This window comes from Eschrichtius robustus, chromosome 12 (genome assembly GCF_028021215.1).
Source record: "Eschrichtius robustus isolate mEscRob2 chromosome 12, mEscRob2.pri, whole genome shotgun sequence".
In the NCBI taxonomy this organism is placed as follows: domain Eukaryota; kingdom Metazoa; phylum Chordata; class Mammalia; order Artiodactyla; family Eschrichtiidae; genus Eschrichtius; species Eschrichtius robustus.
This window is the reverse complement of record NC_090835.1, coordinates 98,137,744-98,158,048: the sequence shown is the minus strand read 5'-3', so window position 1 is coordinate 98,158,048 and position 20,305 is coordinate 98,137,744.

Below are 20,305 nucleotides of genomic sequence, written 5' to 3'. Positions count from 1 at the left end.
CAGGTGAGACCTGAAGGATGAGGAAGAGTCAGCCAGGGGTGCAGGGAAGGGCTGAGTCGGCCATACAGAGGGAACAGTGCGTCAAAGGCCCTGAGGAGGCCGGCTGATTTTGTTTTTTAAATTAATTTGTATTGGAGTATAGTTGCTTTACAATGTTGTGTTAGTTTCTACTGTACAGCAAAATGAATCAGCCATATATATATATACACATATCCCCTCCCTTTTGGACTTCCTTCCCATTTAGGTCACCAGAGTGCATTAAGTAGAGTTCCCTGTGCTATACAGGAGGTTCTCATTAGTTATCTATTTTATACATAGTATCAATAATGTATATGTGTCAATCCTAATCTCCCAATTCTTCCCACCCCCCCTTTTCCCCCTTGGTATCCATACATGTGTTCTCTATGTCTGTGTCTCTATTTCTGCTTTGCAAACAGGTTCGTCTATACCATTTTTCTAGACTCTACATATATGCGTTAATATACAATATTTGTTTTTCTCTTTCTGACTTACTACACTCTGTATGACAGTCTCTAGGTCCATCCATGTCTCCATAAATGACCAAATTTCATTCCTTTTTATGGCTGAGTAATATTCCATTGCATATATGCACCACATCTTCTTTGTCCATTCCTCTGCTGATGGGCATTTAGGTTGCTTCCGTGTCCTGGCTACTGTAAATAGTGCTGCTGTGAACATTGGGGTGCATGTATCTTTTTGAATTATGGTTTTCTCTGGGTATATCTGGCTGATTTTGAAGATCTCATTTCCAAGGTGATACTCTATAGCCTTGAGTCTCCAAGCACGGGTGGGGGGCACCATCTCCTTAATGTAAACCAAAGCTGTTAGCCCGGCCATGCTGCAGGCATTCTGGGGTGTCTTCTGTCCCCGTGCCCCAGGCTGCTATCCAGGTCCTGTTTAAATATTAGACTCTGGTCCTTGAATTTTTAACACCCCCCCACCCCCCTTATGGCTCCTAATGTGCATCTATCTCCCTTGGGTCCTGAGGGCAACTGGCCTTCTGGCCCTGAACTCCTGTTCTCTTGCTTCATTGCCAGGCTTGGCCAGGTTTATTCAGTGACATCTGGAAAATTACTTTCCTGCCCCGTGTTTTAGCTTTTTCAAACTACGTGCCATTCTATCATCTCACAATTGCACTGTGATTGTCTCGGTTGAAAAAAAAAAAAGTTTAAGATCCATCCTTTGAAGAAAATATTATATAATTATATTTCCTTTCATACTAGATGTTGGTGGGGAACTAAAAGTGTAATGAGAGGTGTACTCAGTTTTTGGGAAAACTGATACATGGACATTCTCATAATAGTTACATTTGGAAAGGATTTTCCACATTAAAAAGTCACCCCTGTGCCCTCTAAATAATTTCCTGTGTAGTTAAAATAGGATCAGATTTTCCAAAAGCCTCAATCCATATCCAACTTCTCAGCATCTGTAGGAAGATAGTCATTGTACAAAGAGAGGCACATCTGTATTAGTCTTTCCTTGCTCCCGTCACTCATCACAGAACGATTTGCTTGGCCCCCTCCTCCGCTCCTCTCCAAGCTTCAGGTGGGCCCCCTTTGTGCTCACCCACAGACTTCGCCCAGTTCAGACTCTGGAACTGGAGCTGTCCTTGGAAGACCCTAGACTCATCGGCCTTCTCTTGACCCCAAACTCACTCCAGCTACTGACCCATTTCTTTGCTCTTCTTTCCAACAAAACTCTCAGAAGGTTGTTGATACCAGTTGTCTCCAATTCCTTTCCTCCCTTTATCTCTTGAGCCCGTTTTAGTCAGGCTTTCATCCCACCACGGCCTTGAACTGCTCATGTCAAGGTCACCAGCCAAGTCTGATGGGTGCTGTGCAGTCCTCATCTTACTTGATCTCTCAGCAGCTGACTGTTCTCTCTGCTGTGAACCCCTTTCTTGGCTTGGCCTCTGGACCACCATTCTCTCAAGCTTCTCCTCCCGCCACCCTTGTCACTCTCTGCTGGTTCCTCCTCTTCTATGGATCCCCAACCAATGGAATATTCCAAGACTCAGTCCTAGGACTTCTCCTCTCCTCCTTCTGCATTCAGTCCCTAAGTGATATCTTTGGTCATGTGGCTTTAAATATATTGTGAAAACTACCGCATTCATATTTCAGTTGGGACCTCTCCTCTGAACTCCAGACTCATTTATCCAACTGCTGACTTGATGTTTCCACACTTGGATATTACAAGATATCTCAAATTTAACATAGGCACAGCTAAGCTCTGATTCCACCTTGCAAATCCAGCTCTTTCTGCAGTGTGAATAATGGCCCCCCAAATATGTCCATGTCCTAATCCCTAGAATTATGAACATGTCACCTTACATAGCAAAAGGGACTTTGCAGATGTGATCAAGTTACGAATCTTGAGATGGTGAGATTATCCTGGATTATGTGGGTGGGGCTAATGTCATCACAAGAGTCCTATAAGATAGAGGCAGGAGGATCAGAGTTACAGAGAGACAAAGGAGATATGACAGCAGAACCAGAGGTTGGAATGATGTGCTTTGAAGATGGAGGAAAGGACCATGAGCAAAGGAAGGCAGGCAGCCTCTAGAATCTGGAAAAAGCAAAGAAATGTATTCTCCCCAAAGCCTCCAGAAGGAACGTAACCCTCCCAACACCTTGACCTTAGACTTCTGATCTCCAGAACTGTAAGAGAGTAAATTTATGTTGTTTTAAGCCACTAAGTCTGTGGCAATTTGTTACAGCAGCAACAGGAAACTAATACATACAGGTTTCTCCATGCCAGTAAACGGTGGCTCCAGCCTCTCTAGTGTCCTAGACTCCAGAGGACAGTAGAGTTGTCTCTGTTTTTCCTCTCACTCACTCACACCCCACATCCAATCCGTCAGCAAATGCTATTGGTTCTACCTTCAAAATATATCCAAAATCCAACAACTTTTCACAACCACCACCTACAGTACCATTTTGATCTAAACCATCGTCACCTCTTTATCGCAAGTATCTCTGAATGAGTCTTCCTAACCCTCCCCCCCCACATCCCCTTTGCTCATCTACGGTCGATTCCACTTAGCTGCTAGAGCGAGCAGGTTAAAACATAAGCTAGAGCTTAGCATTACTTTCAAAAAACCTTCAATGGCTTCCCACCTCCAGTGGAATAAAAGTCCAAGTCTTCACCAAGCCCTATAAAGGCCTTCACCACCTGGCCCCTGGACACCTCTCTGAGCTCATTTTCTGTCACTGCTTCCTTGCTCACTCTGCTCCAATCACACCAGCATGCAGTGGACGGTGGGAGGGGCCACCCAGAACCTTCAAGAACTGAGGGCTTAGCGCTGGGTGTGCTGCTGGCTGACAGCCCACAGGCACTGAGGGTGCCTCGGAGGAGGAGAGATGGCCCCCCACCCCACCCCGCCCCTTTCCCGTGGCAGCCACGGCTGATGGACACCAGGGTGCGAGGGCTCAGCCCCTTCTGCTCGATGTGGGGCAGCTCTGAAGGGCCATCCTATCTCCAGAGCTCCCCGTTGGCGGTCTGAGGCGTTTGCTGAGACCATCACAGCTCTTCCTCTTCTTCTGCCCAGTCTTGTTTCCTTGCCCTCCCTTCCCTTCTACAGGTCGACCCCAAGAGCGTTCCCTAATAAACAACCTGTGTGCTAATCCCCAACTCAGACACTGCTCCCTGGGGAACCCGACCTGGGAAACCCATCTCTGCTGTTCCTCCAACGCCCCAAGTACCCTTTTGCCTCAGGGCTTTTGCAGTTACTGTTCCTTCTGCTTGTAAATCTCTTCTCCCAGATATTTGCACAGCCTGCTCCCTCACTGCTTTCAAGTCTCAGCTCACATGTCCCATAGCGAGTGGCCCTTCCTGACTACCTTATGGAAAATAGCAGGCACCACCATCAACAAAATTTCTATCCCCCTTAGTCGGCTGAACTGTTTTCTATGTTATTTATCAGTATTTGTTAACTACTTGTTTATTTATTTTCTCTCTTTATACTCTACCCCCATAAGGGCAAGGACTTCATCTGTTTTGTTCATGGCTATTTCCGTGATGACTAGAATAGTGCCTGCCACACAGCAGGCCAGTGCTGGTCTCGCTCTGACCTGGTTCTCGTCACTGGCCGTTGTCAGATTCCCTGTGGGTTTCCATCTTGAACCCTTTGATCCCTTGATTCTGAGTCAAGGACATAAGCCATGAAGCTCTTTTTTTTGGTCTAACTTTTTTTTTTTAAAGGTTTCCTCCTCTCAGGAAGACTCTTTCTTTTTTAAATTATTTATTTATTTATTTATTTATTTATTTATTTATTTATGGCTGTGTTGGGTCTTCGTTTCTGTGCGAGGGCTTTCTCTAGTTGCGGCAAGTGGGGGCCACTCTTCATCGCGGTGCGCGGGCCTCTCACTATCGTGGCCTCTCTTGTTGCAGAGCACAGGCTCCAGATGCGCAGGCTCAGTAATTGTGGCTCATGGGCCTAGTCGCTCTGCGGCATGTGGGATCTTCCCAGACCAGGGTTCAAACCCGTGTCCCCTGCATTGGCAGGCAGATTCTCAACCACTGCACCACTAGGGAAGCCCAAACTTTTTTTTTAATTAATTAATTTATTTTTGGCTGAGTTGGGTCTTTGTTGCTGTGCGCGGGCTTTCTCTAGTTGCGGCGAGCGGGGGCTACTCTTCATTGAGGTGCGTGGGCTTCTCATTGCGGTGGCTTCTCTTGTTTCGGAGCACAGGCTCTAGGTGCGTGGCTTCAGTAGTTGTGGTGTGCGAGCTCAGTAGTTGTGGCTCGTGGGCTCTAGGGCGCAGGCTCAGTAGTTGTGGTGCACGGGCTTAGTTGCTCTGTGGCATGTGGGATCTTCCCGGACCAGAGCTCGAACCAGTGTCCCCTGCATTGGCAGGCGGATTATTAACCACTGTGCCACCAGGGAAGTCCAGCCATGAAACCTTATATCCTCCATGACTAAGGGGCTGCCCTGTTACCTCCTCCTCAGTCTTTCTAGAGATTGCAATCCTGCCCCTATAGTGCAGTCTCTATATATTTGCTATTAGATCAGCGGGAATCCCACCTCTAACTCTCCAGATGACATTGTATTATCAATGAGTGGACCTCCCCCCAAAAAAATCCAAGTTCTCATTCTCATCAATGTCCCATCCATGGTCTGGGCATCCTCCCTGAAAGCCACGTCCAAACTATGAGCACACCTTGATCTTCAGCCTCAAAGAGGCATTGGAAGTCAGTGTCACCGCTATAGGAAAAGAAGTTTGCATTTGGACCAGGACGGCCTGGGTTTGCAGAATCCCAGCTCTGTCACTTACAGTGGAACACACTCGGGAAGGCACTCACTTCCCTGTGCTCCAGCCTCCGCCCTTGGACAGCAGCCAATGACGTCAGCCTTAACAGAGTGGCTGTCACCAACACATGAAGACGTGAAAAACTCATGGAAGGGTCTGCCACACGGCTGGCAGTCAGCAAATTTCTCTCAACTGTACTGAAATCCTCTGAAACATCTGCCCCATTGTGTTCAGTGGAGTAGCACAATGTCCCCAGCAGGGAACTTTCAGACCGGGTGGCTCTATGTGCAAAATAAAGTGTTTCCCAAGGGAACGCGTTCAGCATTACATGAAATTCCATGATCATTTCAAACATATTGGAACAATACAACAATAACCTGTGCAGCAAAATTACGTTGTCAGCCAAGTGTACGAGGTCCAGGCATTGTCTCGGGTACACGAAAGCATGGCTTCAACCTCCAAAAGGTAGCCTTTAATGATCAGGTGACACTAAAGCACTATGAATAGATGGATTTCCCTCTGCCACCCTCACCTTTGCCAGATTGACTGGAAACATTTACCCCAACCCTTGCCAAATTCACAGAAGTTTTTCTAGTTCCCACTACTTTGCTACTCAAAAGGAAAGGAATAATCGCTTCCGCGGTAGGGTGTGGTATATTTAACAGAGTGCTGAAAGCAAGTTCAACACAAATGACCAATGTTGGCAGACTGCACAGTTCTTGAGTTATTTTTGTGATGGGCAATGTTTTTCTTTTTCATTCCATCTTCCTCCCTCCTGAGCTGGCTAATGATTTCCAGTGAACAGAACTGCATCCAGCACAATCCAGTCTGCCCACATTGAATACCTACCGTCCGTGAGAGGTGCTGTGTTGACACTCTTTATTTTCATGGACTCCAGTCTAGTGAGGCTGGAAAATGAAATGCAGTTGGGATGTTCATCTGTAATTTGTGCTCTTGGTTTGGAAGTGGGTCATCCGTTCAGCACAGAGAATATGAAAATACACAGTAAGGTTACCACAACTTCTGAAGTCAGAGCCATCATCTGCTGGGGAATCAGAACATGTGTAGACACATTATGAAAGTGTTTATGAAAGTGTTCATTCTTCTACATGACCAGGTGTGGAGTTTCCCTGTCCAACCTGGATGAGCCATTTTATGTTGGCTTGACAGACCTCAGGCATCATGTATATTTCCACTCCCAGCAGTCAGTGGGCTGTTACATTCACCATGGGCTGCGTGTTCTTTGTGATACTGTCAGGAAGAATGTGTTTAAAGCCATTATTGATTACGATTGAATCTGACAGACATGGTATCTCCACTCAACACCCTTTATCCATCCCAATGGACAGGGGTGAGGAAAGTATCCTTGAAGATGTGTCATGTGCACCCAAGAAGGCAGTCAGATTCCACCTTCAATATTCAGCCCATGATTGTTCAGAGATTCCCAAATTCTTCCCGGGGAGCTGAGTACAGGAGTCAAAGGGAACATGTGAGTCAGTGAATATTTTCCAAAAGAAGCCTGGGCACTGAATCTCCAGATTTCATTTTTAAAAAGTATTACATGCTCATGGTAAAAAAAATTAAATAATACACAGTGAAGAGTGAGTCTCCCTCAGCCACTGACCTCCTAGTTCTCTCCCCCAGAGGCAGCTACTCTTACCACTTTTTCACGTGTCCTTCCAGGCAGAGTCTATGCATATAAGAGGAGCTTTGATTTCTGAAATGCAGTTTTATACGTCAGCTGAAGTGGTTCATAAGACGCGTTTTCCAAATAACTCTCCATGGTAACATAACTTTGGAACACACACAACACACACTCGCATGGACATACACAAGCACACACACAGTCATTCTCTTAAGCATAAGATGGAGGGGAAATGATGCAACAGAAAGTGACTAGAAAATATATTACAGTAAACTGCAGTGGTAACTCTCAGATGGTTCCAGACAGCTTTTTATACAGAAATAGCCCAGCGAGAAAACTCCAGCCTACTCAGACTACAGAACAAATCCCAGGAACTTGCTTTTATGCGACCTTCCCTGTGAAGTTCAAGTCTAAACACATCAGAGCTTGGCAGGGCTGCAAGGGTACATTAGCTGACAGACGAATCATTCTAGTTCCTCAGGTTCCCCTTGCTTCTTCCCTCTGAACCTGTAGATTCTTCTAGATTGCACCTGTTCCCCCCACCCCCCGACTCCCAACAACACGCAGAAACGGAGAGCCCCTCAAGTTTCTCTGGGTCATGCAGCTGAATAAAAACCCAACTCACTCTCACGCTCTGAAGGAAAGGGGGAAAACAACCTGGTAAGTAGGAAGTTAAGATACATAGGTACATGTTTGGCAGAAATAAGAAAAATTGTTCTATCTACCAGACTATTCTGGAGCTAAGTGATGGGAAGTGTTGTTCAAATTGGGAAGGTGTATTTGTCTTCCGAGTGGAGGTGCCCGACTGGGAGTGTTACAGAGTAACTGTATAAGCTGTTGTTCCAGAGACTTTCCGTAACTGAAACGTGAATAAGGACATCGGTGGACTAGCTTTTACCGAAGTACTAAACAGAATAAAAGAGCTGTCATAGGGCTTCCCTGGTGGCTCAGTGGTAAAGAATCTGCCTGCCATTGCAGGGGACACGGGTTCGAGTCCTGGTCCAGGAAGATCCCACATGCCGCGGAGCAACTAAGCCCGTGCGCCACAACTACTGAGCCTGTGCTGCGTTCTAGAGCCCGTGAGCCACAACTACTGAAGCCTGCGTGCCTAGAGCCAATGCTCCACAACAAGAGAAGCCCACTCACCACAACGAAGACCCAACACAGCCAAAAATAAAATAAATAAAAACAAACAAACAAAAAAAACTTTATATATAAAAAAAAAAAAGAGCTGTCATGATTACCAGTAAAATCAGCCAGTCTGTAGGAGCCTCATCAAAAGCCAACGTTCTAGTATAGGAGCCATGTGGAAGCCAACAGAAAAGGTACCTTTCCACTGTATCATGGAAATACTTGGGAGTGCAGGGTCTTACTCCTGGTTAAGGAAATAGCTACTTGTGGGTATGGTTTTGGGGGACCCTGGAAAGATCACTCGCTGAGAAAATATTACCTCACCTGCAGGCTAGCACCTGAAAATCCTTTGCTAGTTGAGAAAGCCTTAAATTCCTAAATTAACAGAGCAAGTGTAACAAGCAAAGTCCCCTGAAAAGAACAGCAATCATAATAATACTCATTTCCTGAGCACTGATTTATGGTAAGTGCTTCACTTACATTCATATTCAGGACTTTACATGAATGATCTCCTTTAATCCCTGGGGTAGCTGGTCCCTGAGATGGCCCCTCAATGACCCTTGCCTCTGCATATTCACGTCCCTGTGCAGTGCCCTTCCCTTGAATCTGGGCTGGCCCTGTGACTCACATGTAACTAGTAGAATAGGGCAGAAGTGACACTCTGTGGCTTCCAAGCCTAGATTAGGAGAAGTCTTACAGATTCTGCCTCAGTCTCTTGGGACGGTCACTCTGGGGAAAGTCAATCATCATGTGAGAAATCCAGTTCTTGGTGGGGAGGGGGGATAAATTAGGAGTTTGGGATTAACATACACACACTACTATATATAAAATAGGTAAAGAACAAGGACCTACTGTATAGCACAGGGAACTCTATTCAATATCTTGTAATAACCTATAATGGAAAAGAATCTGAAAAAGAACATATATATATATATATATATATATACATATATATATATATAAAACTGAATCACTGCTGTACACTTCAAACTAACACAACATTGTAAATAATCTATACTTCAATTAAAAAAAAAAAAAGAAATTCAATTCTGCTAAAACTGCCATGTTGTGAGGAAGCCCAAGCTAACCATGTGGGGTGGCTGAATGGAGAAAGAGATGCCCAGCCAGTCCTCAGCTATTCCAGCCACTCCACACCAGGTACCAGGCATGTGAATGAAGAAGCCATCTTGGGCATCCAGCTGAAAGCAGCCATTGGGTGATTCCAGCCCCAACCAACATCTGACTACAACTACCTGTGAGACCCTAAGTGACAATTGCCCAGCTGAGCCCAGCCAATCCACAGAACTATTAGAAATAGTAATAAATTGGTGTTTTAAACCACTACGTTTTGGAGCATTTTGTTACACAGCAATAGATTACTGTAACAATCTCCCCATTTACTCCACAAGATTTTGAATATCACAGTTAACTCTGCAACATCCATTTCGCTCTTTGTTCACTGTGCAATTTGAAGAACTGACCCCAGTGCGGGGGTAGCCCTGATTAGTCTATGTTAGTGGTTCTCAAAGAGAGGTCCAGCAGCTACAGTGTTCTCTCAGAACTTGTCAGAAAGGCAAATTCTCGGGCTCTTCTCTGGACCTATTGAATCAGAAACTCTGGCACTGAGTTTCTGTGGTTTAATAAATCCTTCAGGTAATTCTGACGATGCTCAAGTTTGAGAAGCACTGGTCTGTATACCAATCATGGTAATCGTGTCCCTACCTTGCTGGTAATTGGTTTAAGAACCCAGGTCTAAGCCAATCAGCACATAGTCTTCCCTTGGTATCAGTTATCAGTTCTTGGTCAAGGGCATTGCCCTCTCTGTCCTGCTGGCAGACACCCTGATTGTGAAAGAAGCCAGTCTCAAGATGCAGCTGACACTGAGGATGGAAGGCAGAGATGCAGAAGAAACCTGGGCCCCTGACACCAGGGTTCAGTCAGCCTGTCCCACCTTTGAACTTCCGATTATGTGGGTCAATATATCTCCTTTTGGTTAAACCTACTTGAGTTTGCTTTTTGGCTCCTTGCAGCTGAAAGCACACTACCAGGTACGGTGAGTGTTATGACCTGTATTGTACATAGGAGAGGTCAGGCAATTTGCAATAGTTTAGACAACTAGGAAGTAGGAGAGGGAGGATTTGAACCCAGGTCTCTTTGTTTTTGGTCAAAGCCCACCCTTATAATGAAGCCATGAAAGGGTGAGATTTGCACTTTTCCTGAGAGTAGAGGGTTTGGGGTTTGGTTTTGGTGGGTTAGGGTCTTGAGAATACATGAAGGGAGTGGCCGTCTGACAGAAGAATGGAGACCATGGGATGAGGAGAAGGCCCAGAGAGCAGAGAGGGAGATGCATAAAAGACAGTTCCTGCTGAATTCTATTCAGGGCTGGCCTGTGCTCTGGTATTTCTTCATGTCCCTAAGTTGGATGATGCCCTTTCTCTTCTCCTTTCCTCCCAAACAGACTGACATATCATGTTGTTTTGCAAGAAAGAGCCTGGAAGACTGTAAAGCGAGTGTTCCTTTGAGGAGCAGGCTGATTCGTCCAAGTAGTTCTATAAACTGCAGCCGCCCACATCATGCTACTCCAGAGACAGTTTATAATCACAAAAGGAACAATCTGCAGGATTCTAGTTGTCAATGCTGCTAAAACGTAGCAGCAGCAGACCTTTGCAAAGACACATGAGCCATGACATGAATGCAGGATTTCTATAACCTTGGGGATCCCTGGGCCCCGTGCCCCCTCAGTGGATGCCAACATTTGAGGGGGGCTCTCACCTCTAGCCCACCACCCCGTCCACTCCCACTGTACTCCTGCCTCCTCTGGTCCCCCTCAGACAGTGAGGAGGCTAATTTTAACCTGTAATCTGAAGCCCAGTACAGAGCAGTCCCGAGGTACCAGGGTGGCGCAGCCACAGGACATTTTCAGGCAAAATATGAAACAAGGCTTCAGAGGAACAAGGCAAACAAGAAGGTGACAACTGTCCAACAAACATCCGAGTTAACAATAAGGGCAGATCATCCTTGATAAAAATTCTGATGGAGGACTTTGTCCTCTAACTGGTGTCCTTTCCCAGTGCCAAAATAATGCCCTGCACACACAGAGTCTTTGGTAAATGCTTGCTGCTTCCCAGAGCAATCTGTTTCAAATTAGGAGAAAGTCCTCCATCAGAATTTTTACACCAGTTAGAGGACAGTTCTTCCAAAGATGTTTGGAAGCAACTATAAAACATGTCAACATGTGGAAAATACACTCAATTCTGTGCTAACACAAATTGTTTCTAGGTAGTGGGCGCTTATGTATTGATATATAAACTAACTGAATCCTCACGATGACCCTGTGAAGTAGGTTCTGTTATTATCCCTTCTTACTGAGAAGGAAACTGAGGCACTCACTTAAGTCATTTGCCCGAGGTCACACAGGATTCAAACCGCAGCAGCCTGGCTCTGGAGGCCACGTTCCTACCCAAGCCACAGGGAGGAGCACAGACAGCAGTGGAGTTGATCCAGGCAGCTTCTTGGAGGCGTTAAGTTTTAACAAATGATAGAGATTCAGGGCAATGTTGGCGGTAAATGAGAATGAGTTAGAGTTGAAGAAAGAAGAAAAAGGCTCCCCTTTTTGCTATCCTTTGTTACTTTTATTGTTTGTAATGGGCATTCTTTAATGGAAGGTCTCTTCCTTACACACTTACATTTTATCGTTCCATGAGTCCTGGGTCCTGGGGTGCCCGCATTCCAAGACTGAAGTGCTTTAGAACCAGAGTTACGGGTCTGGAAAGGACAATAAAAGCACCAGGTTCACTCTCCTTATTTTACGGACAAAGAAACTTAAAGCTCAAAGCGATTCTGCGGTGCCCAGACCAGCACGCCCAGCCTCCTGGCTCTCCGTGGAGGTCCTCACACCCTCCCTCACAGGCCCGCCTGGATGCCGCTGCCCGAGACAGGAGGACGAGGAGGGGGAGGGGAGGGGGGAGGAGGAGGAGGGGGAGGAGGGGGAGGAGGAGGAGGAGGGGGAGGAGGAGGAGGATGGGCATCTCTCGGAGGAAACCGGAGCCTAAGAAGCCGGTTCACAGCTGGGGAATTGTGAAACACAGTTACCTGCCTACCCAGGCCTGGGTGAGTCCGAGTTGGGGGCGTGGGGATGAATCACTGAGATCCAGTCAGAGTGGGGAGATAGGGGTCCTGGGATGGCTGACCTTTGGGCTTCGCTGCCTTTTATAGCGCCCCCTTCTGGCCCCATGCTGACTCGCTCCCTAGAAGAGGTCTCTGGGGTCAGGATGGGCCGCCTCTGTCCCCTCGCGCCCCACCCTGGCTGCCACACGCATCTTGCTGGCCACTGGGGATGAGAGCGGAGCAAGTCCCGACTCTGCCCCGGGGCGGGGGGGCCTACGGTGTCTTTGGAGAGACAAACTCATAAATGGAGGAGTTCTGATTCTCTCCCTGTGCTGACCAGGAGTCGACTCTGCCCCTCACAAAACGTTGCAAACATAAGGTGGACGACTAGGTTATGTCATTTAGTCCTCACTGAACCCTAATAAAAAGTAATTTAGGATTTAACAGCGACCAAAGCATCATCTCGGGAGACTAGTCAGGAGTCATGGGGCCACAGGAGGAGCTGGCCCCTCAGATCCCAGCCTGGGTCCCCGGTCACTGCTGTGTGACCCGTGCAGTCGAAGGTACAATTCTCAGGCTTCAGTGTTTCACCTGTAAACTGGAGATGTAGAGTGGACATTTTTTTTTTTTTAAACGGCTTTATTGAGATAGAGTTCAACGTACAATTTATCCATTTAAAGTGTGCCATTCAGTGGTTCTCATTACATTCACCGAGTTGTACAACCATCACCCAAATTGGTTTTTAGAATATTTTCATCACTCCAAAAAGAAACCCTGTAGAAATAGTAGAATTAGCTTTCACTCTCTATTTTCCCACACCCCCCAGCCCCAGGCAACTATCAGTCCCCTTTCTGTCTCTTTGGATTTGCCTATTCTTGTGCAGTTGTGTATGTGTGTGTATAGTATATATTATATACAAACATTTGGGGTGAAAGCATGGTGTGCCCTGTGTGTCTATTCTTTTGCAGTTGTGTGTGTGTATTATATACAAACATTTGGGGTGAAAGCATGGTGTGCCCTGTGTGCCTACTCTCCCTCTCACCTCCTTGAGATCTGAAGTCTTGCTTTGCTTGAGAAGAAGACGAGACACAAGGTTTCCATGGAAAGCTGAGAGGAGGCAAGAAAGGTTTTATACAAATAAAGCAGAATCTGGAAGGGATGTGAACATTCCCAAGGGCCTGGTCGGGATTTGGGCAGCCCAGCTTCCTGGGAAACTTAAAAAGCGGCTGAAATTTTTGAAAGTGCTGCAGATGGTTGACTGGGTTGATTAAGAATGAAATATCCTAGTTAATGATCGTGTCACAGAAAGAAGGGTGCAGAACTAGACAGTACGGAATTGGTTAAGGCCTAAACTTTAGATGAATCTAAGGCTTGGACAGTGGGCTCTATGCCAATACCAATCCTTTTATAGAAAGACCTCCAAATAAAAATGTGAATAGTCACAATCACCCTGGGATTTATAGGAAGGGCTGCTGTGGTATAACACTTATGTCCACTAGGTCCTCTATATTCCTCTAATACCTACTGCAATCTATACACTAGCCATTCAGAGGATTATGTTCTTTTGCTGGGATACTGCAGCGTCTGTGTCGGTGCTCTGGGGTGGCTGTTAAGGAGCATGCTACGGGAAATGGACTTGTTTGGGTGGTGGTGTAAGTAGGATTCCAGTTATTACACATGGACTACATTATGTTTCCATGCATGTATGGTTTTATAGTTTACAAAACGTGTTCACGTGTTTGGCCTCACTTGATCCTTACCAAGTGCTCTCAGTTGGGTAGGGTCTCTATTCTTTGGAGTCAGAATCCTTGGGTTTGAATCTGGAGTCACCACTTGGTAGCTGGGTACTCTTGGGCAAGTTATTTCAACTTTCTCTGCCTTGATTTCCTCATCTGTAAAATAGAGATCATTATAGTACGTACTTCCTAGGGATGCGATGAAGATTTAGTGAGCATGTAAAGGCTTTAGAACTGTGGCTGTAAGACAGTAAACAAATGCTCTATAATTATTCCCATTATCATTATTATTGTTGTTATTTTAGAAATATGGCACTGAGGATTGGCAAGGTTAAATGGCTTCCCAAGAGTGAAGCAAGCGGTAAGGCTGGTAAGGGGGCTAAGCCCAGGACTCCTGACTCATCATATTAGTGGTTGTGAAACTATCTGCCTGTAAAAACTGGTCTTTAGCAACCAGACCAAGATATTGTGCTGTCCAAACAAAATAACCATGGTTTTATTAATTGGCAGGAAGAAGTTAATAGACTTTTCTCCATCTTTCACTTTTTCTCTTAGAGTTTTCTTAAACTTTGTGGACTTGCTACTGATTTGCCTCCTACCACTTGCTGGTGTTCATAGCCAAGCAAAGGCATTCACATAAATATTAATGCAGAAAACCCAGATCTCACTGGCCATGCTTGGTTCAACAGCTACATTCTTTTTCCATGAACCCCTGACCTTTTGATTTAATTGCATACATGCATCAGAAGCAGACTTTCTGCAGGTACACCTCTCCTGTGTTGTAGGAAGCAATTAGATACGTCAGTAATTTGCAGCATTTCACAAAGAACATATTGTTCAGTAGAGAACATGATGCCTTCTAGGTCCACCCACCCTGAACAAGCCTGAGGGCCACCGACTGTGCCCCAGACATCCCTTCCCGACCTCGAATTCTACCAAATGTAGACTTACTTTTTGCACTTCCTGCAACCACTCGAATTTCAGATCAAGCTAGTCGTATAGCTGTTTAGTCTGTAGCCTGTGTTTTATTTTCACGAACATCGTAAACAACACTGCTGAAATGTCAACCAACAACCATTTCCAGACTCCTCCTTCCTTGCCCGCCTCCTACCAGAGGGGCTGAAAAAGCTAAACATTCCCTTTTGCAACCTGTCTTGCTACCATGTGACCTAGTCCTGGCCTATGAGACATGAGGACTTCTGTGGGAAGGGTGGAAGATCTTTCTCCCCGATTAAAAAGAGAGAGACATATGAGAAGAGCCCTTTTTGTGCATCTCTCTCTTTTTGCTTTGGATGCTGCTGTGCGAGGATATGATGCCTGGAGCTGTGGCAGCCATGTTGTGATCAGGCAATCCCAAGGGTGAAGTTGGGAGCTAACACACAGAGGAAGGTAAGAGTGGAAAGATGAAGGGTTAAGCTGCCAACCAATCCTGAAGAATCACCTATTTCTACACTTTAGTAATAAAAGTCATGAGGTATAAGTCACTGTTAGTTTGATGTTACTTGCAGTTGAAAGCATCCAACTGATACAAATGTAAAAAAAAAAATTCTAAGTGCTCTCATGGGTTCACTGAATATCCTGATTCCCCCAGGCTTCCATCTTTTCCCCACAAAGTCTTACCACTGAGATTTTCAAGACAGCAATTCTTGAGGTTTGAGAGAGGCACTGCCTGTTACAGTGCGTCTTGGAAGGCTGTGAGGTTCATGCAAACCATAAACTAGTATAAAAGTAAAAGAGAACTAGTGAAAAATACTTCTGTGCTAGGTAGACACTGACTTCCATGCTGAGGACAAGAGGCCGCTAACCAGTTGTTTTTCTCCTGCGGGAATGTGGATTGTGGAGTCTGAGTCTGAGACAGCTGAGGAGGAAAGTTTTTAAAAAAACTTTTCCTGAAAGACAGTAAGTGCAGAAACAACACGCTGAGCTGAAGCTGTGAGTGCAGCTCCTGGGCTTTTTAATAAGCTGACTTGAAACTTCAGAATCATGCACAACGGATCCGGGTTTACTGAAGCATAGATTGCACGCAAAAAAAAAAAAAGATTAAACTGAAAGGAATAGTTAGGACCTTGTAAAATGTGAGCATGTATCAACTTCTTACTCCTGCGTGTTGGCCTAAAAATAGTTCTCTACATGCCTGTGACATCTGAAAGAGCAGAAGCTCACTGCTCCCTATTTGTTAGAAATCCCCGGGCTCAGACCCTGTGGTTGACGGTGGCCACGATCCCTTGCCGGTGTCCTACTCTGATCCTCCGGTGGAAACTGCAGAACTAAGGTAGAGACATGGCTGCCAGCACACTGAACGGTGGTGAGACTCTGCTGTGGAATGCCAGGGGTTTAGACTCCAGAGACAAAGCTGTTCCTAGAAAATGTCTTTCTCTACAACAATTTTCTTACTTTTAAAGAAATCAAAGGCCCATGGCAAAGAACAGGTCTTTGGTTTGTCTGCACACCACAGATGCGAAAGCTGGACTGAGGTGAGAAGGCAGATGGATGACGAACACCTGGGACACCATTTTCACATGAAGACCATTTTCACATGCAGATCATGTAGGGCCTTTGAGAAACTTTACGGCTCCCCCTCAAATCTAGGCAGTTTTTATGTGACTCTAACTTTAGTAAGATTTACGGTTGGAGAAAATGGTACCTAAAATTAATTTCCAGGCTTTCATTTATCCACTTTCCCAACACGTTCCTTTGCTTTCCTCTTGAGCAGACGTCTGTCCCATGGAAGATCAGCTTCTGCAGGAAACTCAGAAGAGCCCAACTTTTCAGAGGTGGCACGTTTGTGGAACATGTCCTGGGGCAGAAGCGTGGAGGACCCTCCCAGGACCCTTCCTCTGGCTGCTACCTTAGCTACTTGCTCTGGATTCTTCCTTCCAGGCTTTTCCAAAGTGGAACTCTCCCATCCTAAGTCTTAAAGCATGTGCTGGCTGCTCCTCCACACGTGAAGTTGGTTTGAGAGAAAAAGCGGAGGTGTGAGGTGCCGGGAGGTGAGTTCTGATGGCATTTTCGTTTTGCTCTTCCTGAACTTTGATCATGTAAGCCAAGAAAAGCAAGTTCTTTGCTCAAGCTAGTCTGATTTGGATTTTACCACCTGTAACCTGAATCTTCAGCAGTTTTTAAAAACTTGCGTATAAACCTCATTTTCCCTCAAGCAAGGAGTTAAAGCACTTTACACAAGCATGCAAAAAGAATTCTTCTGAATAATAAAAATGTATTTTGTAAATCAAACAATCACTTTCAAACGTATCCTCTATGCAAATCCAAATGTTCAGGTATTAGATTTAAAAAATAATATAGGAATGTTACCATTCACAGTTGGAGGGAATAATTGAAATACAGCGTAGGCAGAAGTTGTTCTAGTTTTTCACATTCAATTGGAACAGATAGAAAAGTATATTAGTCACATAGAGAGAATTAAATATTTTATTTTAGATCATAAAAATATTATGCCCACTCTATTATACAGTAAAATGTAATTGAATATTTGCTTAAGTAACGAAAGGGTTAAGAAATGGTTTGGGTTATAATCAGAGGAACAAAGGTTATAAATCTGTAGAAAGACTGATATTTTCCAAATGAAATTCCGATAAAAGGGTAAAGTCTCAAACATTTTATATAAAGAATAAATTATTCCTGATTAACATGTTTTTGCTTTAGTGTCAGAAAAGTCACAACACATTTGATAAACATATGTTAAGAGCCAGTTTTCTAGACATGAGTTCCATAGTGCCATCTATATGACATTTGTTCAGAAATGACGCCAAAATTCTTAAGAACACAGCATATCGGGGGGAGGAAGAGAGGTGCCTGCCAACGCTGACACAGCTAATTAACAGGAGGAGAGGCTGCAAAGGAGGAGCCTGGAACAGAGGGAAAAGCCCATGGCTCCATGTGGCGGCAAAGGGACGCCACCCATGCAGCGACAGGGACACCGCGGCTCAGGATTTTGGTTTTTAAAGAGTTCAGAGGCAAATTCCAGTAAGATGGCTGGTTTGAGTCAAGCCTTTCCTCCTGAACTTGTGACTTCTCAGCTGAGGTAACTGGCATACTTAAGGGAAAAGACGAAGACATTCAGATTGAGTTTTGTTAGATACTGAGCTGCAGAACAAGCTGAGGACTTAGACCAGCACAGAAATCAAAATTCACGTTTCTTGTAAAGAACCGCACACACAAACAGGCTCGCTTAGTAAGGGTCCAGGAAAGGAGTGGGGCTGGAGTTTAAGCTCTTTAAAAAAGACAAAGAGTAGGGGAGGGGAGAGAACGCAGGAGGGCGGAGGAACCTCCTAAGTGATTTGTGCATGAACAGGGAATACAGATTCCGACCACCTGACGTTCTGCTTTAGGCACCTGTGCCTGGAGGGGTAATTTTCAGGACCTTGCTAAGGCTAATTTCCCCACGTGCTAGACGCAGGGTATCTGGGAATTCTGCCAGGCATCTTCCCCCTTATGAGTGCTAATGCCGAGTTTCCTAAAGTGACCCGCATCCTCTAAGCCCGGTGAGCTCAGGAGCCATCACACTGTGTCCAGTCCCAGTCACGTACGTGTTCACAGACGTCTGGGCCCACACCAGGAAGGGTACACTTGTATTTCTGGCGCTTATGCTTTTCAAGTAGAATACACGTGACTAAAGAAAGGGAACATGGTCCTGAACCCTCCCAGCCTCCGTACACGCATGCAATCCAGGTCACCAAAGGGAGAGTTCTCAAGGCAGGGAAGGTGGGGGGCTGTTCTGTACTGCAGAGAACTCTGCGGCAAAATCAGTGGTCCAAATTAACTGACAGACTGATGTGGCCCCCATCATCACCAGCAGGAATGTCATCTGGGATACTTCTGACAGAGGACAGAGTCACCCAACTGAAATGTTATTTAAAAAATATCTTGTCAGGCTATAAGGTCACTTCACTTTCTGTTTTTAACCTATAAAAGTTATTATTTGCTTTGAAACAGAATTGCACACAGTATTTTTTCCTCTTGGGGATTCTTTTTTTTTGGAGGAGTGTCTGTGCTCCAAGCTCCTTCAAGCTCCTACTAGCCAAAGTTATATTGCAAAGGTGGTCTTAATGGGATGTCATTTATTTAACTCTTTAATACTTAGGGCAATTGTTAAATGTACAGTATTTTCTGGGGCTCCTTCTCTGAAAGGGGAAGAATATATCTATAAAATATTTTATGAGCCAGTTAAGATAATTTTGGATCTAGTTGAAAAAAGATTAAATTATTATTCACTTTGAAACTTACACCACTCATGCCAAAGTACTTGATGTTTATACTTATCTGGAGCTCAGAATCTTTATGCTACACAAATGTTTCAAACAAGGCAATGACTTACACTTTACAAAGTTTAGAAATGACACCCAAAGGACAGAGGGTAACTTTTCACCAGTGTGGATGGAACAGTGATGATGGGTACTTGCACCAGTTTGATCCAGAAGTCTCAATGTGGTTTCTCCACTGGACCAGGTGATATGCACACGCGTGCACGTGGAGAAAGACAGGAAGCTGCCATTGTCATCATTTCTCAAATGCTATTCTCTCTACGTGCAGGTCATTCAAGTAAGATGAGAATGTGCGTCTCCAAAATACCCCCAGTTGTATCTTGGAATTTGTTTTAAATACAGAGGTAAGGTTGGTATGAGAATGTCTTTAACAACCAAAGAAATCAACCTAGATTAGGATTATACCTGGCATGACAGTTATCTAATTTTCAAAGCCTATGACCTGAGCTTGTAATGGGCAAAGGCGTATTCATTAAAGACATTTCTGAAAAGTACGTGCACTATCTACATATCTAGATATTGCTACAGAAGTTACACCTTGTGCCTCCCTTGTATAAAAAGCTGACGAAGACCAGAAGGAAGAAACCCTGTCCCACAGACTGAAGTAGACTTCCACGCCGAGAGCGAGCCTGTTTTCTAGGGAGGCACTGCCACACCTGGAGCGTTGTAACAACTCTCACACCAAGAGGGAGGAGAGGAGAAGGGGCCAAGAGAGAGGGAGGGAGGGAGGGAGAGGAAGTTACCACTCTAGGAGGCTGAGAGAGTCTGCATCCCAATCACAATGCTTCATCAGGCAACAAGATTTTCTAGCTGGAAGGCACACAGAAAATGAACAGAACAATAACTAAGACAATGGAAATTACAAGAAAAAAATCTCTTTTGGGCGTAAAAGTACAATGTAGCATGAGGCTACCGACCAACTGGACTTGAAACTCAACCTCTAACACAGGGACCGGCTGGCATTAGGGTCTGGGTCAGTAGGTGAAGAGGATTCAGTGCTCTAGGTTTGGTTACAATGATTCTTCAGCACTTAGTAAAGCTCCTGTGCCTTTTAATTGGAGACCCCAAATCCTCGATTAAAACAAAAGATTTAAAGTTGTGGAGAGTTATACAAATATTTACTGTTGGTATGTCCCA